Genomic DNA, 25,580 nt, shown 5'->3' with positions numbered 1-25,580 from the left:
TGGCAAAATAACAAGCATACAAATGTCTAGATTAACAACAGAATATTCCAAGACCCATTATACATAAGAACGTAATTAAAAAAAAGTCTCACAGGTCAGTAAGAAAAAAAGGATTATTTCATTAACTGATTATTTAGAAAAACTAAGTTTTATCCTAAATGATAATCAGAATACCTTTAGATGAATAAATAGATAGTTAGATATAAAATATGAAGCCATCTAAATAAAAATTTAATAACTAGAAGCACATGAAAAAATATTTAATAATTTTAATCATCAAGGGAATATAAATTAAAACTACAACTGGCAACCACCGCATACCCAACAGAATGGCTAAAATAACAAAGATTGACAACAACAAATGTTGGCGAAGATACGGAGCAACTGGAACTCTGATGCGTTGTAAGAGGACACATAAAATGGCACACCATTTAGAAAAAAGTCTAGCCATTTCCTATAAAATATCTATCCCATGATCCAGCAATCCCATCCCTAGGTTCAAGAAATGAAAGCAGGTGTCCACTTCATATCTTAATTCATGAGGCCCCAAACTGGGAACAGGCCAGAGGAAGGGATAAACAAACTGTAATTTAGACGTATCATGAAATCCTACTGTTAGCAACAAAGACAAAACTTCTGAAGCACACCAACACAGATGAATTTCAAAAACCTGGCCCCAGAGATCATGCTATATGATTCTTTTTATGTGAAGACCTAAACCAAGCAAAGCAATCTGTGATGAAAAAACTAAAAACGACAGCTTCCTCTGGGTACAGTGGAAGTGAGGCCTCACCAGGAGGACACCAGGGAACTTCCTGGGGTGCTGCTGTTTCTGTTTTAAACAGCTTTACTTAGCTATGCCTCACATACCATGCAGTTCTCCCATCTAAAGTGCACCAGTCGACGGTTTTTAGTGTACTCATAGATACGTACACCAATAGTCTCAAAAAGAAACTTCTACTCTTGCAATTTCTGGATCTTGATAGATGTATGCATTTGTCAAGACTTACTGAATGGGTCATTTAGGATTTTTGCATTTCACTGTAAATATGTAAATATATAAATTTTACCTTTACAAGGTTTGTACTTGGATATGAAATATGAAATAATTTTCAAACTTGGATATGAGAAATTTTATTTAGAAGGGAAAATATTGATAGATGTGATTACTTTAAACCTTAAAAATATAGAAATATATATTAAAATATATAAATATAAAATACATAAATATTCTCATATGAGTTTTATATAGTATATGTTATAATGGTATATATTTTACATATAATATGTCAATATTTTATATATGTGTATGTGTCAAAAATTTATAAATATACCAACGTTAAAATTAAATATCAGGCCAGAAAATTACTATTATTAAAAAACCATTTAAGACAAGGCAATCTTTTGCTACATATTTTATATATGTATAAAACATTCTCTATCATTGTAAATATTGATAGGATCAGATATTTGGGCAAAGATTCTGAAATGAAAATTCATAAACAGGAAGTACAACTTGGGAACAAAACTAGAGCATTTCTTCCCATTTACAGAAATTTAAAATTGAAATGATATCGTGTGACAAGTATCAAAGGCCCCACAATTTGTATGCCCTTTGATGTATTTATCTTTGAGAGATATATTTATTCTACTTGGATAAAATGTATTTAAAATAAATAAGAAGGCTATGTACAAAGATTTAGCCATACGAATATTTACTGCAGTAGTGTTTGAAATATTGATGAATCAGACATTACCCAAATGTTAGTATAGGGTACTAGTTAAATAAATTCCAGGACAAAGACATTAAATTCACTTGGGACTCCTGTACAATCAATAAACATGATGTTGTAGAAGAGGACTTAATGATATTTATATCCTAAATTTTTTTTAAAAAGCCCACCAGATTCCTTGGTCCTGTTCTGCTAAGCCCTCCCCTAGCTCCCTCCACGGTGGACTAAAAGGTATTCAGCTGCTGTCAGCCTTCTCCCTCCCCTGGTCCCACCTTCCCTTTGGAAGTTACTCCTGTCTTTCACTCTGGTGAGGAGGAAATAGGCTACAGTTAGAATGGGAGGTGGGAGGGAGACAACACTTCTAAAAAAATGAAAACAAGAGGAGTGGAAAATGCTGTTTAGTCAACTTTTTGTTAATTAGGAAAAAAATACCCAGTGTCATGCTTACAAATTCAGTCCAAAAGTGCACAGGATAAAAGTGTCTCGACCTAGTCCTCGGTGCCTTCGCCACCTTCTCTTTTCTCCTCTCAGATACACTTTTTAGAAAGACATCTGCCAAAAGGCCCAAACAACTGAAACACGAAAATAAAGAGAAAAGAAGAAGGGAGGGATGGGAAAATGGAAGGGAAGAAGGAAAAGACGAAGAAAACAAGAAAGAGGGGGGAGATATAAAGCAAGGAGTACTCCAGGGGAAAACTAGAAGTTTACTCTGAGCTCTGAACAGGCAATGTTTATTTAGAATATATGAGAAATATCTGGATCCTTCAATAACTTGCTAACAATAGTACTAAATGACATTAAATTATTTATAATTTGTATAAGATAAATAAACCAGGATCAAAAGTGAGGAACCTTTTGACTTGACATGCCCTTAGGGAATAGTGACTGTGTCATCTGAACTCATACATGTTCATGTCAATGAACAGGTGTTAATGTTCCTACAAGGATACAAGTTTTTTAAAAAAACAGTTTTTTAAAAAAATGCATAGATTTAAAACATTTTTGCACCAAAATAAGCCTGTTTTTTAATTCTGCTTTTCCTTCAACTTTGTGAAGTCCCCTTCTACAGGAGCACTGGAGTAGAGGATGTGAAATCCCCACTCATTGGACAAGCAGCTGTGACTTGAAGAGCGTGAGGGAGGCTCCGGGGTCAGACACGGCCCCAGCCTGGATTTACCCAGGGGCCGGCCTCCTGGGGGTGAACCACCAGTGACAGACACAGGATGGCACGCTGAATTTCCCTTCCTGGTGTCATCCTCTCACGTCTGGGGTGAGACCACAGAACCCACTGTTGTCTCCTTAACCACCGCTTTGGCTTGCTGAGCCAGGAATGTGCTAGCTTACAGCTACTGCTGGAAGGAAGCCAAACAAGATGACTGATGGGGAGTGGGGAGGAGAGCAGGCCATCCAGGTGGTCCACAAGGGCACAGCTGGCTCTCTCCATCAAGGGCAGGTCTGTGTTGTCAGTGTGTGTCTGCTCCGTTCCCTCCATGATGCGAATGTACAACATGCAGAGGGCATCAGAGCGTGAGATTTAACACAAAAGTATTTTTACTGCTTCATCAAAGGCACTACTACGTGAACAGGAATATTTGTGTGTGTGATTAAGCTTGGAAGCTTAAAAATAATTATCAGTTTATTTGCGAAGACTTTATTTATAAATGAACTTATAATTAGTTCATGACTTTTTCCTGCTACATTTCTGGACGACTTCATTGAACACACACCATGAGAATGACACCTTGCTGGATGCTATAACAGAGTTGGCATGAGGAGAGGGCATGCTTGGGTGGGGGCAGCAGCAGGGGGACAGGAAGGGAAGGAAGAGTTAATTTCGGGATGAGGTGGGGAGAGAGAAAAGAGGGAAGGGAGCCTGAGGCAGAGAAGCTGGGGCAGGAACAGAAAAACAAGAGAAGAGAGTGCTGTGCCATAGAGAAGAAGCTATAGCTATACCAGCAAGCCTGTATCAAAAGTTAGCCGTGGGAGCCGGCGCCGTGGCTCAATAGGCTAATCCTCCACCTTGCGGCGCCGGCACACCGGGTTCTAGTCCCGGTTGGGGCGCCGGATTCTGTCCCGGTCGCCCCTCTTCCAGGCCAGCTCTCTGCTATGGCCAGGGAGTGCAGTGGAGGATGGCCCAGGTGCTTGGGCCCTGCACCCCATGGGAGACCAGGAAAAGCACCTGGCTCCTGGCTCCTGCCAGGATCAGCGCGGTGCGCCGGCTGCAGCGGCGGCCATTGGAGGGTGAACCAACGGCAAAAGGAAGACCTTTCTCTCTGTCTCTCTCTCTCACTGTTCTCTCTGCCTCTCAAAAAAAAAAAAAAAAAAAAAAAAAAAAGTACAAAAAAGTTAGCCGTGGGTCCTAGGGTATAAATCAAGTGGGAGTTCTTCCCATTAAAAAAAAATGGCAGGGATAATTTTTCCTAATTTCTACTGTGCCTTTATAACTTTAAAAATGCATCTGAGGTGGAACTTTTGCTTTTTAAGGGTTTATTCAGCCTAACCACTTCCTCACCTACATGCAGGCACCCAGGGAACCTTATTGTTGTTACACCTGCACAGATGGCTTCAGGTCAGGAACCGGTCAATGAAATTAAGTCTGACAGTTCTCCTGATTTACCTCCAACGGACAGACAAATTCAAATGACCGTGATGTTTTTAAATGAGCCTTTTCTGAAGGAGTGTTGAGTGGTCAACTTTCTCCTGATTCTAGCAGTTAGGACCCAAGGATATGAGTAGTTACTTTTCCTTGTTAATGCTAGCTCTAAATGCAACCCAGCTTGCAGAGCCCTTGGGCCCTGGCCGTGGAGAATTAAAGGCAAGATCTAATAAGCCCAACACCAGAGCTCCGGTGCTTACAGCTCTTGGCTCATTCATTCATTCTGCAAATATTTACTGAGCATCTACTATGTGCAGGGCCCAAGTTTGACAGTGGGGCTATGGTGGTGGGCAGGCTCTGTCACTAACCCACAGAGCTCACGGCTCTTTGTCCGAGGTAGGCAGAACAATGATTACTGAAAGCACCATCAGGAAACAGGTAAGGGACCGACACTCAGAGCTGGGACAGAACCGCAGTCCAGTTTTTCTCTTCTGAGGTTTAAATACTTGGCACGATGCATTCAATGACTCTCAAAACTTTTTTCTTAAATAGCACTGTGTATGTTTGTTATAAAGGAACTTCAAAAAAGCATTCGCCTCCTTCCCCTGGGGGCTTCTTCCCCCAGCTTTAAAATTGCAGCCAGTGATTTGCATTCTTGTTCCTGCCTTCGAAACAACAGAACAGTGTTTCTTCTCACAATCTTAGGCTATGATTGTGAGTATTAACACTGATAATATTATTTTTTTAAAAAAGAAGTAACTTGCTGAAGTTTCTAAATCCATAATACTCTTGAATTGGGTAAATGAAAAAATGTTATTTTTTAAATGCTTTGTAATAGGGAATGCATTGGATCCCTATAAAATAATCAGATGTTAAGGTATTCAGATAACGATGCTAGAGCTGGACAGGTCCCCAGGTCCGAATCCTCTGCGGAGAAGCAGAGCCAAGGGAACGTGATGCTGCTTGTCTTCCTGGGAGCATTTTCTTAATCTTTCACTCATTTCAGCTGTCAGGAGCAGCTGGTTACTTCAGCGTGCCGAAATGCCTGCGGCCTTGTAAACATTCTCCCTAATACTGTCCATTACTCATAGTTTGAAAATCACTTTGACTCCTGAAACATAATTATGTGAATGTCAGATGAGTCAGCAGGGGGACTGCATGCTGCTCCTATGGCCGCCACTCTTGCTGCCAAGTGCTAAACGCCTCAGCGCCTGCCGCTCCACAAACAACGAGAGAGAGAGAGAGAGAGAGAGAGAGAGAGAGAGAGAGAGAGAACAGAAGCCCCCTTTCAAGTGGGAGGGGGGAGAAAAGATGCTTGAGACTCAGGGAACAGCTTCAAAAAGAGTGGCCAGTTTTGTTTTTGCTACGACATGCAAAGAGATCGTTGAAGTAAAATCAGAAACCGTAGGCTAATCTATATATGTGAAGAATACACAGGAATTTGGGGAGTTTTCACAGAGAATCTGTGATCTCCCACCCTGCCCTGCCCCACCACAGGTCACCATTCGGTCATTGCCAGGGCCCCACTCCAAGGCATTTTTCCACCTGTATGAAATGACGGTGCACTGCCAGGAGGAGGAGGCGTGGGGGCCAGGACCCTTCCCCTCTGGTATGGATAGGAGTCGGGAGGCTGCTGGGCGCAGGGTGCACCACACCCAGCTGCATGCTACCCACTCCCCAGCCTTCCTTGCTTTGCTCTCTTTGGTGGAACCACCCTGCAGACAGAGCTCAGAGCCCCTCTCTTAGGCTGTTTTCAGCACCACTTACAAATTCCAGATGGTTTCCCCTCCACCTACAGCTGGGAAAGGAACCAAGCAGGACAGGCTGGAGGTGTCCATAGACGGGCTGACCACGACCCCCTACCCCTTGTAGCCCTGGTCACAGCTCAACCTGTCACCAGCCAACCCCCTCCCAGCCTCCCCTCACCTTGCCCTCCCTGGTCACACTCAGGGTATCACTTAAAGACATTCACTTAGGACCTCAGAAAATGCGCTCACCTCCATTATCTGACCGAAGTCTTATAAATGACCCATATTTACAAATGAGAAAACAAAGGATCACGGAAAGGATGTCCTTGTCCAAGGTCATGCAGTGAGTTCCGGAACCAGACACTCAGACCTCGTGGCCTCTCTGTTCTGCCAACAACAGAACAGAGGCTGCACACCCAGAGGGACTGGAGAGCACCAGTCGGGGTTGGAAGAGCCCCAGGTGAACGTTATTGTACGGCCGAGACCATGGCCAAAATCTAGAGAGGCCACGACTTGCCCAAGGTCACACAGGTTGTAAGTGACAGAACCAGCTGCCAAGCCAAATCTCCTGACTTCTGCTCCACGGCTTTTCTCTCTAGACTCTTTTCTTCCTCAAACAGGACTTGTTCCAGTGTAGGCAGAGTAAAGAGTCAGCTCTCCCCCTATGCATCCACGTTCAGCTAACCACGCCAAGGGCCCCAGAAGAGGTGGGAAAGTCAAGGAGGAGAACACACTGGAAGGAAGTGATTAACTAAGCCCATTGGCTTCCCATTGCGAGCTGTGAGCTGTGTCATCAACACCCCCTGGACTACAGCTCTGATCAGCAGTGTCCCCCAGCCATGGCTTCACCCAGACAAAGGCATGCACCGTGGTGTCGGTGTGGTGCTAATGCAGCCCCACTGTTGTGTGGCAGCCTGTGGAGGGGTGGTAGGAAGCCCTGATCCAACCCAGGGACTCTGCAGCACCCTAAGTCTAGGCCGTCTCAAGTCTTGTCACCGATCACCCAACTTCTCACTTTCCCGCCTCTCTTCAGGGTGGTGCCCACTAAGCCTGTCTGTGGCAGGGGGTTGCCCCCAGCTGGAGGCTTCCTGACCAAACTCTGTTTTCCTGCAACATTTCCCTCTTCTACAGCCAATGGCCCCAAAGACAAAGAAAAGTCAAGACTCACATTTGGGGATGAAGTGCTGAAAGTCCTTTGGAAGCTCTGGAGCAGCCTATGTATTGGAGGAGTTCTCCTGTCGTCTCTTTTGCTCTGGTCCCCTCGAATTTATCCTCAAGGCATGGTTGGTCAACTAAAGCTGACCCCACCCCTACCCCCTAAAGCAACCAACAGCTGCTACTATATTGAGTAGCAATGTGATGTCATCCAAGAGGTGACTAACCCACCGAGGCTTCCCTGCGAGCCATCATCTAAATATGCCAGCCTACCATCATCCTGACCTTTCCACAGGAGAAAGCTGAGTGAGGGGCTTGACACTGACTTGGAGCTCAAGTGCCTGCCTGACCTTCCGGGGTCAGCACCCTAGAGCATTTTGAGGACATGCATCTATCTACCCCCCACCCCAACACACACACTCTTCCCAGCAGAGGAGACACTTTTCACCCAACACATGCTTCCTCTACTGGCCTGACTCTGAAATCTGTGGTCATCAGAATATGTACTGGCCGGCACTGCGGCTCAATAGGCTAATCCTCCACCTTGCGGCGCCGGCACACCGGGTTCTAGTCCCGGATGGGGTGCCGGATTCTGTCCCGGTTGCCCCTCTTCCAGGCCAGCTCTCTGCTGTGGCCTGGGAGTGCAGTGGAGGATGGCCCAAGTGCTTGGGCCCTGCACCCCATGGGAGACCAGGATAAGTACCTGGCTCCTGCCATCGGATCAGCGCGGTGTGCCGGCCGTAGTGCGCTGGCCGTGGCAGCCATTGAAGGGTGAATCAACGGCAAAAGGAAGACCTTTCTCTGTCTCTCTCTGTCACTGTCCACTCTGCCTGTCAAAAAATAAAAAAAAGGAGGTTAGTATAGAATAGGCAGTATATTCAAAAGGAAGATCACAGTCTTGCCTGTAATCCAAAAAAAGAAAAAAAAATATGTACTGTTCCCAGTCGCTAGAGGGGAGCCAGGGAGAGGGTCACACATGACTACCATGTTATGTAACAAAGACGCTGAGTTCGATTCTTCGTACACACTCTTGCGTGTAATTCTCAAAACACTCCGAGTTAGGGAAGCAAAGGGGAGGAGCTAGGTCATATCCCTGAGGTCGCAGAGCTGGTCCGTGGCAGGGCTCAGATTCTAGCCTGCCTCTGTGACTCCGCGGGAGAATGAACTCTACAGAAAACTGCTACCACCTCTCTCCGCTTTTTTTTTTTTTTTAATAGACTCTATTTCATAGAGCAGCTTTAGGTTCACAGTAAAATTGAGCAGAGGGTACAGAGATGTCTTCTATATTGTGTCCCTGCACCTGTGTAGCCTCCCCCATTAGCGACACCTACCCCCCTCAGCAGGCTGGTACATTTATGACAACTGATAATCCTAGTGAACATGTCGTTATCACCCCAAGTCCATAGTTCCATCGGGGTTCCCTCCTAGGGGCTACAGGTTTACAGATCTGGGGAGACGTGTAACACCATGTATCCGCCTTCCAATGTCACACATACATGGTCATGCCACTGCCCTGAAAATCCTCTGTGCTCTGCCTTACTCCTCTCTCCCACCCCAACCCCTGGCAGCCACTGCTCTGATCCCTGTCTCCATAGTTTGGCCTTCACTTGAATGTCACAGAGGGGGGATAGCACAGAATGAAGCTTTTTCAGACTGACTGCTCTCACGGAGGTTCTGCTGTGCATTTCCATTTCCTCTGTGTATTTTCATGCTTCAAAGCTCCTGTCTTTTTTAGTGCTGAATAATACTCCACGGTCTGGGTGTACCACAGTTCCCAGAGACATTCACCTCCTGAATGTGGCTGGCTTTGAAAACTCCATTCTGGCTTTGAAAACCTCATCCTAGCGCAGTTACAAATAGAGATGGCCACCAGGCTAGTGCTTCCTCTTCCGGGCCTCAAGTCTGTTGCTCAGTCCTGCTGCCCCCCACAGCACCCGGCAGGTGCCCCTTCAGCACCCCTTGTCTATGCATCATTTCAGTAGCCTGGGAACCACCTGGGCCACCAGAGCGAGCTCCCACAACTACAAGGAAGTCAGGGCTCTCCTTCCAGGCCACCACTCCCAATAGGGCTATGCACTTCCTACGCGATCACCATATAAGTTGCTCTTTTTTTTTTTCCATCCAACCTAGCAACCCAGCCATCCTGTGTTGAGTGAGCACTGTGAGGTGCTGAATGTTGGGGTCCTCCCAAATGTATATATCGGCTGAATCCCAACCCCCAGTGTGATGGTGTTGGAGGCGGGGTCTCTGGGAGTTCATTTGTACCCTTATAAGAAGAAGAAGAGACAGGACAGCTCTCCCTCCGTGGGCTCAGACTGAGCAAAGGCCGTGTAAGCACATAGCAAGGAGACAGCCACCTGCAAGCCACGGAGCCAGTCCTCACCAGACCCCAAATCTGCCAGCACCTCTGTCTTGGCAGAGCTGGGAGAATAAGCATCCGCTATCATGCTATCCGGGTCTATGGTATTTGGCTGTAGTAGCCCCGGCTGGCCAAGACAAGGACCTGCCACATGTCAATCTTAGATGGCAAGTCCTTGGAGCACATGAAATCTGTTTACGCAAGATTTTGCACAGGTGCACCCATCGCGGCACCTTATTCCATTAGTAAATATATTTTTGGGGAGACAGAGTGGTGTGCAGGCAGATTAAAAAAGAAGACAGTAACAAAAAGCTTACAAGGCCCTCTGAATTAATTTTATCATCAGGTAATTATATTAAGTATAACATTATAATGGTCAAACTATGGCAGTTATCATTCTCACAAACCCTTACAGAATATTTTCTGTGTTTTCAGACTGAAATGCTTTCACATCAATGTAAATGTTCTTGTTGCTTGAAAATGCTGCATGGGCTGAAATATAAATAGATTCAAGAAAGTTTCAAATAAATTCCTGGAGGGCAGACTTACACCAAGTTATTAAAGCAGCATTCGGAATAATCAGCGTGCATTCCTAACCTCTGAGAATGATCTCATGAAGGGCAAGTGCCTTAATCTGGCCCAGGTCATCTTGGTGGCTGCATCGGAAGCAGGAGCTCAAGTGAACAGAGGTCACGGCTGACCGGCGGGCCACCGCTAAGGAGTGCCTGTGGAACAGGAGTCAGCCAGGTTTCCACTCTGCAGGGAGCCAGCCCTCTGGTATCCCACCCCTTCCACCTGTCCGGGAGCCAGCTGTGTGTGCCCCAGGGGCCCAGGACTCTCCCTCCACAGAAGCACTGCTTAGCTTTGTGTCACACGGTGAGTCACCAGCACGGTTGGGAATGGACCCAGGATTCCTGCTCCTGTGCTCGCTGGGGCCATTTGCCGGCGATCACAATCCTTCCACGTTAGTGGCCGGTTACATTTATGGCTCCTAATGACATTTAATGGGGCTTCTGGGATGGGGAAGTGCTGGGGAGTTGAAGGCTGGGAGATAAAAAATCCAAACCTGAAATGACACACAAGATCTTTATTACAGAAGGTTTAAAAATGGCAGTGCACTTCATCGGGTCATTCACTGGGGGGGGAAATGCCCACACTGGGGGAGGAGTGAGCCCCTTAACCTGTCTTAAAACCAGGTGGGCCGGTGCTGTGGCTCAACAGGCTAATCCTCCGCCTAGCGGCGCCAGCACACTGGGTTCTAGTCCCGGTCGGGGCGCCGGATTCTGTCCCGGTTGCCCCTCTTCCAGGCCAGCTCTCTGCTATGGCCCAGGAAGGCAGTGGAGGATGGCCCAAGTCCTTGGGCCCTGCACCCCATGGGAGACCAGGAGAAGCACCTGGCTCCTGGCTTCGGATCAGCGCGGTGCGCCGGCCGCGGCGGCCATTGGAGGGTGAACCAACGGCAAAAGGAAGACCTTTCTCTCTCTGTCTCTCTCACTCTGCCTGTCAAAAACAAAACAAAACAAAACAAACAAACAAACACACACACACACACACACACACACACAAACCAGGTGGGAGTTAGAAGGAAGGGCAAGAGGCAATAGCCTGTGGATCTCAGAAATCGTGTTCTTTCCTCCCTGCAACTTCATTCTCTCCCGACTTGCGGCCACTGTCTGTCTTGGCTTCCATCTCATCCGTGACATGCCATCATTTACGGGCACATTCATGCCCTTTGCCTTACCCGAGTCCTATCACAGGTGTGTGGGACCCAAGGAAAGAGACATCAAGTGACTGCGACTCTCCACTACCCGCAGGCCGTGGGACTCCCTGCAGGTCACCCCACCTGGACCCAAGTCCCCCTTAGTTACACAAAGCAGGAGCTGGCTTGGCTGGCCTGAAAGTAGCAGGCAGGCCACCCTATGCTTCTGCACCTCCGTGTACAGCCCCAACACAGAGGAAGCAGCTGCTGCCCCCACAGACCTCTCAGCTTTTCCCATCTCCTGGGGAGCACACAAGGGATGGGGCTGCACGCGCGGAACAGGAAGAGCTGCAAGCAAGACTTCCATAAGCAGGAGGAGCAGGAGCCCTGATGGCTGGAGACTGGGGCGGGGTGGGGGGGCAGTTATAAGGAACTCCCAGGTGTGGGCTGGGGAGGAAGGCACCCCTGCAGGCCCCTTAGCCAGAAGCCAGTGACATCCGCCTGAGGTCACAGTGGCCACAGCTCACCCCCTGTCCATGTCCAGTGCACAGTCACCCCTGTTTTGCTCAAAGCTTTGTGAGGTTGTCTCCTTTTTGGTGGGAGGGGACAGAGGGAATTTTCTGTTTTGGAGTTCAGAAGGGATTATGACAGAGGAGACACAGGCTATTTCTTCTGCTCTTAGATCCAGCCGCTGATATGCCAGGTGACCTCTCCAGTGCCCAGTAAGGACACGGGGTGACAGACAGGCCTGGCAGGGCAGGGACTTGGGTGATCCAACCTGTATCACTAAAAACATGAACCCTGGAGTTTGACCTGCTCGCTCTTCATTCTGTGTTGAATCTTACTGTGCAGCGACCTCCTTTCTCATCAATAAAATGGGTTCAGTAGCACCCATCTAAGAGCTGCGAGGATTAAACAAGTGTGTGTGTGTGTGTGTGTGTGGGTGGGTGCGTGGGCGGCACACAGCAAACCTCAGTGAGTGGGAGCTCCCTGTGGGGCTGCCATGGTGCGGACAGACTCAGGGTGGGCAGGGATCATGCCTCTGGAAGCTTCCACAGGCAGTAGTGGGATAGCAGGCGGGCTTGGAGACAGGCTCCAAATTTAACTACCAGGGAAGTTAAGCTGTTTTAGGTCACATGACTAATGACAATTTGGACACAATCAAAACAGTGACAAATGACCAGGCTGACAGACTACACAAACTACTGGCTTTCTCGACCAGCAGAGCCATACACATATGCCAAGGGGCTGCAAGTGAAGTGGCTGGAGTCAGGGCCACTGTTCCCCATTTTTGAGTGAGAATCAGAGGGCAACGGAGACGGCCTTCTAGCTAATCAAGGAGGGCTTCTAGGAGGAGGTTCTGGGACTTCGAGGAAGGAGCTTCCGAAGAGGCTCAGGTACTCTCCTGTTTTCATCACCATTTCAGTTCTTCGGTACAAAGGAGGAATCAAACGGGATCCGAATCCACGGGTACCTGAGAGGAGTCCGCTCCTCAAACCTTTTCAAACGATCCCAGGCCTGGTCCCTTTAAGGTATCGAAACCCCGTGAACATTCTACCAACTGCCTCACGGCCTCCCCGCGGCGCGCTGACGTCATCCTTCGGGGAAGCGGCTGACGTCAGCGCGTTCTCAGCGAGAGGGGGCGGGGCCGGTGACTCACCCGGACCGCGCCCCTCGCCCCCCGCCCCCGCCGGGCGGCGCGCACGTGAGCGCGCGCCGCGTTGGTTTCTAATTTTAGCTGCGGCGGCTGCGGTGGGGTCGGGTGAGGTAAAGGCGGGTGAGGGTACCAGGCGGGCGGGGGGCCACGGTTCTCGTCCCTTGGTGCCCCGCCATGGAATTCTCCTCAGGGTTGGGGGCGCGGGCCGAGGAGTGAGGTCCGCGGGGGGACTCGAGTGACCTCCCGGGACGGCAGGGCCGCCTCAGCGGGAGTGGGCAGGCGTTCACGGAATGAATCGAGGTTCCCTCCTGGACCGCCACTCCGGGCTTTCCCCAGAGGGACGGAGTTCTGGAAAGTTCTGGGGTGGGCGGAGTGCCGGAGCGGCTGGGCTCGGACCCGGCGGCCAGGACCGGCCGCGGCGAGCCCCGGGAGGTCTGGGCAGCCGGCCGCGCCCGCAGTCGGCGGGGCAGAGGCAGGGACGGTGGCCGCCGCGGCTTGAAGGGCCGTAGTGCTTGCGGGGTCAGGCCAACGAGACCTGCGAGTCACCGGGTGCGGGGGCCCAAGCCGACGCCCTGAAAACCCAGGCTCTGTGTTCTGAGCCCTGTGCCCACCGGGGACCTTGTGCGGTGGCCACGCTCCCGTTCTTTGGGGAGCAGAAGTAGTGGGAAGCAGCTCGGTCCGCGTACCGTGAACTGCGATCTGACCCCGCCGGGGGGGGGGGGGCGTGCCACAGTGACCCACATCCTACCGGCGTGGCGGACACTGCCTCGGTAGCAGCCTTGACCTCCGTCAGACGGGTGCTGGAAAGGGGACGGGACTCTTGAGAGGGCAAAGGGGGGAATGGGAACGTTTTCCAGGGGCTGAGTCGTGAAAATTCTATTTCAAGTTTCTGAAGCTGTAGGTTCAGTAGCACCTTTTCCTATTCCCCCTTCTTAGGGAAAAGTGGTGGGAAGTTAGTTGTGGATTCAAGGCAGCTTTGGAGATTTTGACATGAACGAACAACAAATCTTCGAGTGTTAGTTCGGATATAAATGTGGATCCTGCAAGCTAAAAAGCTTTATCCCCGTCATCCATCTTAAAAACCATATTTTACAGGACGGCTACAGTCTAATAACTGGTGTTCGGATACCTCCAGGAGCACGCATGCTGTTTTGTACTGTTCACATAGCAGCAAAGGTCTCCGTGCCCTCCTCGTGTACAGTTGCAACAGCATTTTCCTCAAAGTGATTGATGCCTATTTGGGGAGGGTCTGAAATTGAGCAGGTGTGAATGACAATAATCTCCAGCTGAGTTAATGTCCCCTCGTGTGGATTACTGTCTGTGTGTATGAGGATGTTAGCATCAAAGTTCCCGCGTTCAGAAATTAACATTTTTAGTCTGGAAACTGGATTTCTGCTTTTAGGATACTTGCTCTTGGAATGGGCTACCTGCATGCTGTAGGCATCAGCGTTTCTGCAAAGCCTTCCCTGCCCCCGCCCTGCCTGCTTTTTAAAACATGCACCTGTTACTCCTCTGGGATTGTTTGCTTACCTGTTTTTTTCTCCCACTAGAGTGAAGTCTGGGGAGGGGGAGTTCGATCTGGCCTTTTTACCTTTGTAGCTCTCACACCTAGAATAGTGCTAACAGGTAGTAAGAGATAACATTTTTGGTAGTATTTTGTGTCATTGAGTAAATACAAGCGTTTGAAACCACAAACACATTTTGGGAAGGGAGAGGTTTTGTTTTTGTAATTGAGAGGGATTGAGCTGGAGATCTGAGGTCCACGCCCACTGCAGGCTCTCCTGTTCCACAGAAGTTTAGTTAGGGACCAAGTGGCAATGAAAAGCACTTTTTGTTCAGTTTGGTTTTAGTTAAATAAAAAGACTTTTTTTATTTTGGTCAAAGTGACAGGAAGCTAAAAGGAATATAGAATGTAGCAAATATGAAAATATGGACTATATCAGGCCTCTATGGTGGCTGTATAAATGGGATAAGGAAGGCATGAGGTAGACTAGAAAACACATGCAAAGGTGAAGTGAGAAAATCCACCCGAGTCAGAGGCATCCCAGGTTTCAGTGTAACTACCCTGCTCTCACCATTCTTGGAAATGCTAGTTTTTTGTTTGCTCTTCACCCTAGGAACCTTCAGAAACTACCTTTAACTAGGATAACACAGGTGTCCACATTTTTAATTGTTCTTACAGAACGCAGATACAGGTGGCTGGATCTGGCTTGTGGGCTCAGAGGGAATAATTACTCTGCTAATTCATCTTGGGAGTAAATGCAGGTTTTCCTATGGTGGATTTTCTCAGAAGGACAAAAGAGTGGAAATGGAGAGGAGAAAGGAAACTCAGTGGAGAGACAGAGATTTTTTAGAAATTTATTTGAAAGGCAGAGTTAGAGGGAGAGACATCTGCTGGTTCACTCCTCAAATGACCACAACAGCCGGAACTGGGCCAGACTGAAAGCCAGGAGTCAGGAGCTTCTTTCGGGTCTCCCATATGGCTGTAGGGGCCCAAGCTCCTGGACTGTCTTCACTGCTTTCCCACGCATTTGCAGGGAGCTGGATCAAAAGTGGAGCAACTTGAACTGGTGCCCATATGGGATGCCAGCGTTACAGGTGGTGGCTTAATTCACTATGCAACCAATGCTGGCCCTGAGAGTGGAGATGTTTATTGAGTGAATGATGATGCACAGCGAATGAATGGGTAAACCCAGAAGCCTAAGCACCAAAAAGAGTAATATTGTCCTGAAAACTACAATATAAGCCATTTTGGCATATGGCATTTACAGTAAAAAAGGGAAAAAAGAAGTTACACAACAGAAAAAGATTAGGTATCTAAAAATGTTTTGAAAAAATAATTCAAAAGTTTACTTCTATGCCGTTTTAATTGGATATATTACATAATTGCAAGGTTCAGTGAACAGTGGTTTCAAGTTATTTGCCTGCTCTGATTTGTGAAAGTTACTAAGTAATTTGGCCAGGACTGTGGTATTAGAGCAGTTAACCTATATAGTGAAATAAAGAATGCCACTTTTTCTTGTCCAATGAACACAGAAAAAAAAGAATTCCTTGTGTGTATCCAGCCAAACTCTAAATTGTGCACTTAAAGACAATTCCAAGTAAGCAAGATGCCAAAAAACTTTTCTTTCTCCTTTCCTTTTCTAAGGAAGATACTGGAGGGTGTGCTATCAAAATGAGGGACTAGACCAAGCACGAGGAAGGCATGAGTGCTGGGACCAGGGACTACAACTAGTGCTGCAGAAATAGAGGTAACTCAAAAATAATTCCAAATGGAAGGTTGAACTTAAAAGTTGAAGTACAGCTTAAAGGGAAAAAATAGATAAGAAAATGAAAGCTAGAGATAAGAAGAAATGCATACACTGAGCCTATATAATTTTAACAGTTGGATGGCAAATGTATTGTTTTCTCACATCCAAAGTAAAATAGAAAATAGATTCTGTTGCAAGTTGCATGATAACCTTACATAAAAACAAAGCAGTTGGTACCTGAAAGACCTCAGGTGGATCTTAGGAAAAGAACCTGTCTGTCCTTATCCTTACAATAGGATACTGTGTTTCATTTGTTATACCTACTGACCCAAAAATATTTTTAAGCAAAGGTGATTTTATTATTATTTATTATTTGAGAGAGAAAGGGAGAGAGATCTTTCATCTGCTGGCTCACTCTCCAAATGCAGCAGCCAAGGCTGGGCCACACTGAAACCAGGAGCTGAGAACTCCATTCAGGTCTATGACTTGAGTGGCCACAAACCTAGGTATATGGACCATGATCTGCCTTCAAGGTACATTAGCAGGGAACTGGATCAGAAGTGCAGGGTAGCTGGGACCCGAGCCAACACTCTGATATGGGATGTGGGCGACCCAAGTTGCAGCTTAATCCACTGTGCCACAGTGTTTGCCCAGGTATTTTTAAGTGGTACCACATTAGACTTCAAGGAAAGATGGTTAGTGGCAACCAATAGAGAGGTGATTCCGTTATCCTGGTCAGTTTAGCTCTTTCCCACATTAGCCCTTTCTGAGCAAAACCAGAACTCTTTCCTGCACTTACCCTTTTATAGGAGACAGTTTGGTAGCCATCTGGTTACTGGAACATTTCCATTTGGGGTCTCATGTCTCCAAGTGTATTGCTCATGAGTGTATCTTCCTACCATGGTACACTTGTTTTACTACTTTCAGGCTGAATTTTTCTGGCTAACCTGGTAATCTAATTAGAATTCTAATTGAGGTAGAAAACTTTCTGATAACCTTGTTACTTCCACATGTTACACTGAGAATATTGCATACTTTAAGCAGTCTTTCATAACATTTATAACCAGGCTTGTATTAATATGCAAAATTTGTTCAAAGCTATAGAGATCGGATGACTGGTCGCAAGTTATCACATATTCCCCTAAGCACTGATGAGAATTTGCTATACAATTGTGAAAAAGCAACACTTTGTCTTTTCATTTGACATACTTTCCATTAATACCTCTTGGAAATTCAAGTCTAACTTTCCTAACTCTTTGTGTGATTGCCATTTTAAAACCTATAGTTCATTAGTTGTTGACTGAGCATTGGAAAGAAATAAATTTTCAAAATGACTTTTTGAGCAGACCTTTAAGAAGATGAAACTTTGTGTCATTAGCTCTTTTGTGCTTGGTAGGGTGTGTTTAGTCACACATAGCTAAGACTGACACACTAAAATTCAGAATTTTAAAAGCAGAAATCTGCCTGTGCAGTGTTAACTCTCTTTTCCAGGAAGCTCATTAGCAGGGTTATTTGTCAAAGTAATAAACTGCCTGTCTGCCACTTACAGGCCAATTATGACTGAACTAGAATTTCTTTAATAGTCTAGAAAATGCCATGGCAGTCTATACTGGAGTCCCATGATAATGTTTTTATTCTGACCTGAAATAAATTACCTTACATCAAATAAAGATTAATGAAACAGTGCTTCTTCACAGTTAAATCTACACCTAGCATTGCTGTAAAAATATTTCTAAGTAAAGTTTTTATTTTTCGTGACTTTTAGCTCTTTTTAAAAATAGAAAAATGTTTTTCTCAAGGTTGATATGACTTTTAAACAATGGTCTCTAAAAGTACTGACTGATATATTCCTATAACTAGAATGGTCAAACTTAGAAATACTTTTTGTGAGAATATATCACAGATGTTGAAGAATTATTTCTTCATAAGTTGCAATCCAGCTTTAGCAACTATTTGACTTCAGAAAAACACACAATAGAGTGTAATTTTTAGTTATTTGAATCTTATATTTTCTGCATCGAGATGTTATGAAGCTCTGTGCTGTGTAAAAATACCACTGAAGTCAATAAACTTAGCTTATATGAAAGAGCCATAGGATCTTTTTTTTAAGAATCATTTATTTGAGAGGTAGAATTACAGAGAGAAGGAGAGACAGAGATCTTCCATCTGCTGATTGACATGTCAAATGGCTGCAACAGCCAGTCTTGGCCATGTTGAAGCCAGGAGCTTCTTTCTGGTCTCCCACGTGAGTGTAGGGGCCCAAACACTTGGGCCATCTTCTGCTCTCTTAGGCCATTAGCAGAAAGCTGGATTGGAAGTGGAGCAGCCAGAACTCAAACTGGCACCCATATGGGATGTTAGAGCCACAGGTGGAGCCTTAACCCACTACTCCACAGCGCCAGCCCCAAGCCATAGGATTTTTTTTTTTTTTTTTTTTTTTTTTTTGACAGGCAGAGTTAAACAGTGAGAGACAGAGAGAAAGGTCTTCCTTTTCCGTTGGTTCACCCCCCAATGGCCGCGATGGCTGGTGCGCTCTGGCCGGCACACCGCGCTGATCCAAAGCCAGGAGCCAGATGCTTCTCCTGGTCTCCCATCTTTGTCACCTAATTTATGTTTCTCAGTGCTGAATTTATTTTGTGGATAGAATAAAACTTGTTAAACATTTCAGAAACTGGAAAATTGAAGAACTTGGTCAAGTATGATACGTTTTAGAAATCTTTCCTTTCTAAAAGTCAACCGTCCAGTTAAGTGTAATATTAGCATGTGACCCCAGATCTTCATGCTGACTCTACAGTACTGTACTTAGCTCTTCCCTAGACTGTGGACTTCTCAAGTTAGAAATTGTGTCTTTTCATAATTTGAGTTCTTCATGCTTGGGAAACATAGCACCTGGTAAATTCTGCTTGAGTAACTAGCAGATAGCTACAAAAAGGTGGCTTATTATCACCAAGTTTTGAAGTGAGTCAGGTAAGGCTCTCTATTCTTAGCTTTTTCCCTTTAGTCTCAGTTTCATACCCTTGAACAGGCTAGATGTGATTTTGTCTATGTATGCTTAGGGTATTTGTGTGTGTGTGTGTGTGTGTGTGTGTGATGTGAACGTCTAAATGTAATTCTTCCTACCTTTTCCACCTTATCTTCCACCCCTATATTTGAGAAATATTTGAGGAACACTCAGCTTTCCCACAGCTTTAATAAAGGAAGTGTTTTCAGAATTTCCATTTTTCAAATGGGACTCTGAACTGGGTGACTTTTGGTCATGTGGTGGATTGCCTAACCTAATTTTAGGCATTTTCCTTGGATTATCATATTTTTAAGAGGAAAACAAGTAGCCTCCTCAGAACAAAAGACCTTATTCTGCATCACTCTCTTGTTGGCTTACTTAGTCATTCCCAGCATCTTCAACCAGATTAAATTGAGTAATTTGACTCATCATGTTTCTTTCCCATCTTATATGTAAAAGAACAGGTTTTTGGTTTTGTTTTTTAACAACTACAATGTAAAAATCACTGTCCATGTTTCATGGTATTTCAGATTCCTACCATAATTCCGTTTGTCCTCCACTATTTTTGCTTCTTTTCTAGTAATAGAGCATTCTCCTGGATTCTTGATGTTTATCCACTCTTCTACGCCTTGCACGCTGGATGTCCATTCCTTTCATTAACATTTTTTTTTTACAGAATTTTTTTTCTCTCTGAGAGTGCTCCTACCTGCTGGTTCACTCCCTAAATGTTCTCAACAGCTGGCTGGGCCAGAGCTGGGAGCCTGGGTCTCCCCGTGCTGGCTGGAACCCAGTCACTGGAGCCATCACTGCTGCTGCTCAGAGTCTGTATTAGCAGGAAGCTAAGTCAGGAGCTGACCTGGATATCAAACCCAGGCACTCCACACGGGACATGGCTGTCTTAACTGGAGTAGAACTGCAAGGCTAAAAGTCTGCCCCCATCAGCATTTTAAAGACTCAGATAGGATATCAAGCATTGCACAACTACATATATGACCTGGTTTTGTAAATGGAAACATGAATGCTTGTGCAAACAAATTCAGTGCAAAAACTCAGGCTACTTTCCACTCTAGACCCCGCGTCCTACAGAAGTAATATTTTGAAGTTTCTTGTCACAACTTACATTTTTAAAATAAATCATGTGTTATCCTCCTTTAAATGAAAATTACAGGTTTATCTCTTGAGCAATATGTACAAATTGATTTATTACTGTAATTTAATACTATTTTTTTAAAAAGAGATTTTATTTATTTATTTGAGAGGCAGAGTTACTGACAAAGAGAGGGAGAGACACAGAGAAAGGTCTTCCATCCACTGGTTCACTCCCCAGATGGCCACAAAGGTTGGTACTGGGCTGATCTGAAGCCAGGAGCCAGGAGCTTCTTTTGGGTCTCCCATGTGGGAGCAGGGGCCCAAGCACTTAGGCCACTCTCTACTGCTTTTCCAGGCCATAGCAGAGAGCCAGATCAGAAGTGGAGCAGCCAGGACTTGAACCAACACCCATATGGGATTCTGGCACCGCAAGCGGAAGCTTAGCCTACTATGCCACAGTACCAGCCCAACACTATACTCTTAATTTTTAAGATAAATTAGAGATAAAAATCAGAATTATATTATAAATGAAAAAGGGTTAAAGGAGCACCAAGCTGAAAGGAAAGGTTTGGTCTGATATAGGCTCTACCACTTGAATCAAATGTTCTATAAGAGCCATCCACTCAAATCCTGTAATTCTGTGACTTTCTGTATCTACAGCTACACATGGATAATAGAATCCTCTAAAATCACAATAGAAATCCACGTGACTCTTCTGTTAAAGAAAGGGAAAGAAGAAACAAGTACTTTTTGAGAGGCTAATATAGCCTTTATCTGGTGCTAACAATGATAACTATCTCATTTAGCTTTCTAAGAACTTTTGGAGATATTTCAATAAATGGTGCTGAGAAAATTGGTTATCCACATGCTGAAGAATGAAACTAGAGTCCTATCTCTTACTGTGTACAAAGATTAACTCAAAATGGATTAAAGACCTAAATGTTAGGCCTGAAACTTCGAAACTGTTAGAAGAATACATTGGGAAATGTTTCAGGACATTGGAATGGGCAAGAAATTTATAGTACAGATCCCAAAAGCACAAGAAATAAAAAACCAAACTAGGCTGATGGGATTTCATCAAAACTAAAGAGCTTCTGCACAGCAAAAGAAATATTCACTAGAATGAAGAGACATCCACAGAATGGGAAAAAAATACTTGCAAGCTGTATATCTGATAAGGAATTAATAACCAGAAGGAAATCAAACAACAGCGAAAAAACAAAAACCCAGATTATCCAGTTTAAAAATAGGCAGCAGGTCTAAACAGACGTTTCTCAAAAGACATGGAAATGGCCAACAAGGATGTGAAAAAAAAAATGCTCAGCATCACTAATTGGGGAAATGCAAGTCAAAATTACAATGAGAGGCCTGCATTGTAATGAGAGGCTTAGCCTGTAACGCCTCCGCCAGATCTTACCAGGCTCCCTACTCATGGCCTGAGAGAAGCAGTGGAAGATGGCCCAAGTGTTTGGGCCCCTGCCACCATGTGGGAGACATGGATGAAGCTCCTGGCTTCTGCCGAAGCTGTTGCAGCCATCTGGGGAATGAACCAACAGAAGATTCTCGCTAACTCAAATAAATGAGAGGCAGAGTTAGAGAGGCCTTCCATCCTGTGGTTCACTCCCCAAATGGCTACAATGGCCAGAGCTAGACCAATCTGAAGCCAGGAGCTAGGATCTTCCTTCCTCCTGGTCTCCATTGCAGATGCAGGGGCCCAGACACTTAGTCCATCTTCTAGGGCTTTCCAGGCTATAGGCAGAGAGCTGGATCAGAAGAGGAGCAACCAGGACACGAACCAGCATGGCATTGCAGGCGGAGGCTTAACCTGTGCCACAGCACCACCCCAATAAATAAATCCTAAAAAAAAAAGAAAAACTACAATGAGATACTACCACACCACAGTTAGATTAGCTGTTATCAAAAAGACAAAAAGCTAACTAATAGTAAGGATGTGTAGAAAAGGGAACATTTTTGTACTGTTGGTGGAAATGTAAATTGGTATAGCCATTGTGTAAAACAGTATGGAGGTTCCTTAAAAAATTTGAAATAGAACTATCATGGGATCCCACAGTCCATCTACTGGGTATATATCCCAGGGAACTGAAATTCTGTCAAAGAAATGTCTGTACTTCCGTGTTTATTGCAGCACAATTCACAGTAGTCAACAAATAGAAACAAAGTACCCATCCATAGTGCTTTTTTATCCATGAATGAATAAATAGGACATACACACACACACACATACACACAGAGAGAGAGAGAGAAAATGGAATGCTACTGAGCCATTAAAAAGGTTCACTACAACATAGATGGAACTGGAGGTCATTATATTAGATGAAATAAGCCAAGCATAGAAAAATAAATGTTGCATGATCTCTCATGTGGAGTCCTAAAAAAATGGTGGGGGCCGGCACCGTGGCTCACTTGGTTAATCCTCCACCTGCGGCGCTGGCATCCCATATGGGTGCCAGGTTCTAGTCCTGGTTGCTCCTCTTCCAGTCCGGCTCTCTGCTGTGGCCCGGGAGGGCAGTGGAGGACGGCCCAAGTGCTTGGGTCCCTGCACCCACATGGGAGACCAGGAGGAAGCACCTAGCTCCTGGCTTCGGATCGGCTTAGCTCCGGCCATAGCGGCCATTTAGGAGGTGAACCAATGGAAGGAAGACCTTTCTGTCTGTCTCTCTCACTGTCTAACTCTGTCAAAAACAAAACAAAAACAAAAACAAAATCCGGTGTTCTCGCAGAAGTTAAAAGTATAAAAACGGCGGTTTCCAGAGGCTAGAGGGGGAGAGGTGGGGAAAGATTGTCACTGTGGTATAGCTATAATGGAGTAAGAGGTTCTGGGGTTCTATTGCACATCAGGGTGACTCTAGAGAATATGCTATGTTTCTCAAAATGTTTTGGGTGTTTCTGCCATAAAGAAATGTTAAATGTTTAAGGAGATAGATATGTTTATCCAGATTGAAAATGATTGTATATCTGTTTTTTAAAAATATTTATTTATTTGAAAGGCAGGGTTAAAGAGAGCAGAGGCAGAGAGAGAGAGAGGTCTTCCATCTGCTGGTTCACTCCCCAGATGGTCATAATGGCCAGAGCTGATCCTATCCGAAGCCAGGAGCTTCTTCCTGGTCTCCCATGTGAGTGCAGGGGCGCAAGCACTTGGGTCATCTTCTACAGCTTTTCCAGGCTGTAGTAAGGAGCTGGATCGGAAGTGGAGCAGCTGGGACAGCAACTGGTGCTCATATGGGATGCTGGCACTGCAGGCAGTGGCTTTACCTACTATGCCACAGCACCGACCCATAAAAATAATTTTTAAAAAGAGCTGTAGGAGATAAGCCTGTTTTTTGTATGTGGCAACTTGGAAATAACTTCAAGATAAATTGTTTTGTATAAAGGTAAGATACAGATGAATATGTAGGGTGTGGTTCTGTTAATGTAGGAAAAGTAGGTCCTTGATTATGCCTAGCATGCCTAAAATGTTTAGTAATAAAGAATTTTTACTTTTCACTTTATATTTTGTATTATAAAAAAGCTTAGGATATATACTAACCTAGTCTTTAATTTTCTTTAGGAGAAAAGAATTAAGAGGAGACTTTGAAAATCTAAGAGCATCAGTATTTGTAGTACAGCTTATTTTATTATTTTCTTCATCTGTGTGGAAAATTTTAAAGTATAGGAAAAGACAGTTGCCTACGTACAGATAAATTAATAAAGTCTTTTTCAGGGAGGAGATGGAGAGAGCCTAAGTTGGTTTTTCATTGTCTTTGAATCCAACTTCCAATTTTATAGCAAACAACTCAGACATATGGAGGTAGAGTGAAGCAAAGATCTTTGTGTGCAACATGATGCAGTTACAGTGATTCAGGTCTTGTGCATGATATGAAATGAGTCGTCTTTGCCTTGGTGTATAGATGTGCTTTGCACTTGAATAAAATGACTCAAGCATAAGAGTTCCTAAGCCAACTCTAAGGCATGGAGATAACAGCGCAGATGTAGAGTTGGCTGAGAGAGTTGGGGTTTACATGAAAGGCAGTGCTGTTCTTAGTCCCAGGCAAAGAATGTCTCTGCCCTGGGCTTCAGAGCAACTTGTAAAAATGCATACACACATTTATTGCACCTCGATTACGGAGTCTGGTGCTGAGCACTGACATGGTGCAGTCTGTAATCCTAAACATCTGCTCCAATGAGGAATACAGTCCCAGTCCCAGGGAAATACTTCAGCACATCTCTTGCTGTGAAGTTTTGTGAATTACTAGGATACATTAGTGGGTCACTCATCCTTTTGAAGTATGGGAAGACTTGAATGGAAGAAACACTTAGATGATATGTAAGTTTGTGGCATTCTTCTTAGATATCTTGAATGCAATAGATTGTTGCATAGAAAGGCACCCTTTCCCAGGAATGGTAGGCATGAGTTTTCTTGCTACTCTCTGCTCCGATGCATGTTCACAATGGTATTGTCAAGTTGCACATGGCACCTGAAGAATATAATACAATATTAAATAATTTATATTACTCTTTATTCTATATATGTACACCCAGAGATAACATACCGTGAGTGATACCACATGTTTATATCAGCAGCAAGGTAGACCTTGAGTATAAGAATTATTAATAATGTTTAAAATGTAATTAAATTTTAATAAAGAACTCTAATTTTTATTTTATAATTTTATAATGTGTTATTTTCCCATATAATAAATACTTCTGAGTATTTTAGGAGAAATATATACTCATTTAATATAATTATATTCCATTTTTAATCCTTAATGTAATTACTGTCATAAAGCATGAATTACATGAGCCATCTTTTTTTTTTAATATTTTCCTTTTACTCACTGGTTCACTCTCTAAATGTTCACAATATCCTGGGCTGAGCCAGGTCAAAGCCAGGAGCTAGGAACTCCATCTGGGTTTCCCAAGTGAGTGGCAGGGGTCCAAGCACTTAAGCTGTTATCTCCTAGGATACATTAGTGGGAAGCTGGATCAGAAGTGAAGTAGCCTGGACTTGAACTGGCAGTCTGATATGGGTTGAGTGGTGGGGTCAGCCTGCTTCACTGCAATGCCCACCCTTGAACATCTTGATGATAACAATAAACCCAGTGATTTCACTAAGGTAAAGTCAATTAAATAGTATTTATGAGTTATATCTGTCTTTATTACTCATCCAAAATTGTCAGCTCATCAACAAATACACAGACATGTCCAATAATAAGGAAATTCTGTTGCCTTATCTTGCTCACATAAAAATCATAGCTTTTGCCTGCTTTCCAACTTAGTATTGTTATTTTTTAA

General features: G+C 44.8%; 2 protein-coding genes across 4 annotated transcripts in view; one reads left to right on the top strand and one right to left on the bottom strand.

Annotated features, from left to right (window-relative positions):
* Positions 1–7,395, bottom strand: part of LOC149122527 (uncharacterized) — a 38,664-nt gene extending 31,269 nt beyond the window's left edge. The window contains exon 1 of the mRNA XM_089312159.1: positions 7,246–7,395. The gene's annotated coding sequence lies outside the window, so the exon portion shown is untranslated. The remainder of the gene's footprint in view (positions 1–7,245) is intronic.
* Positions 7,396–12,922: 5,527 nt separating this feature from the next.
* PACC1 (proton activated chloride channel 1) overlaps positions 12,923–25,580 on the top strand; it is a 160,833-nt gene continuing 148,175 nt past the window's right edge. Inside the window, exons 1-2 of one of the 3 annotated variants that reach the window (XM_089312155.1) lie at positions 12,923–13,057; positions 16,096–16,198. The gene's annotated coding sequence lies outside the window, so the exon portion shown is untranslated. The remainder of the gene's footprint in view (positions 13,058–16,095; positions 16,199–25,580) is intronic. The other 2 variants (XM_089312156.1, XM_070055264.2) reach the window with 2 other exon arrangements.

Source organism: Oryctolagus cuniculus, chromosome 13, assembly GCF_051225735.1.
Source record: "Oryctolagus cuniculus isolate XC-2025 breed Fujian yellow rabbit chromosome 13, ASM5122573v1, whole genome shotgun sequence".
In the NCBI taxonomy this organism is placed as follows: Eukaryota; Metazoa; Chordata; class Mammalia; order Lagomorpha; family Leporidae; genus Oryctolagus; species Oryctolagus cuniculus.
The sequence above is the reverse complement of the archived record's forward strand: the minus strand, read 5'-3'. Positions and strand labels throughout refer to the sequence as shown.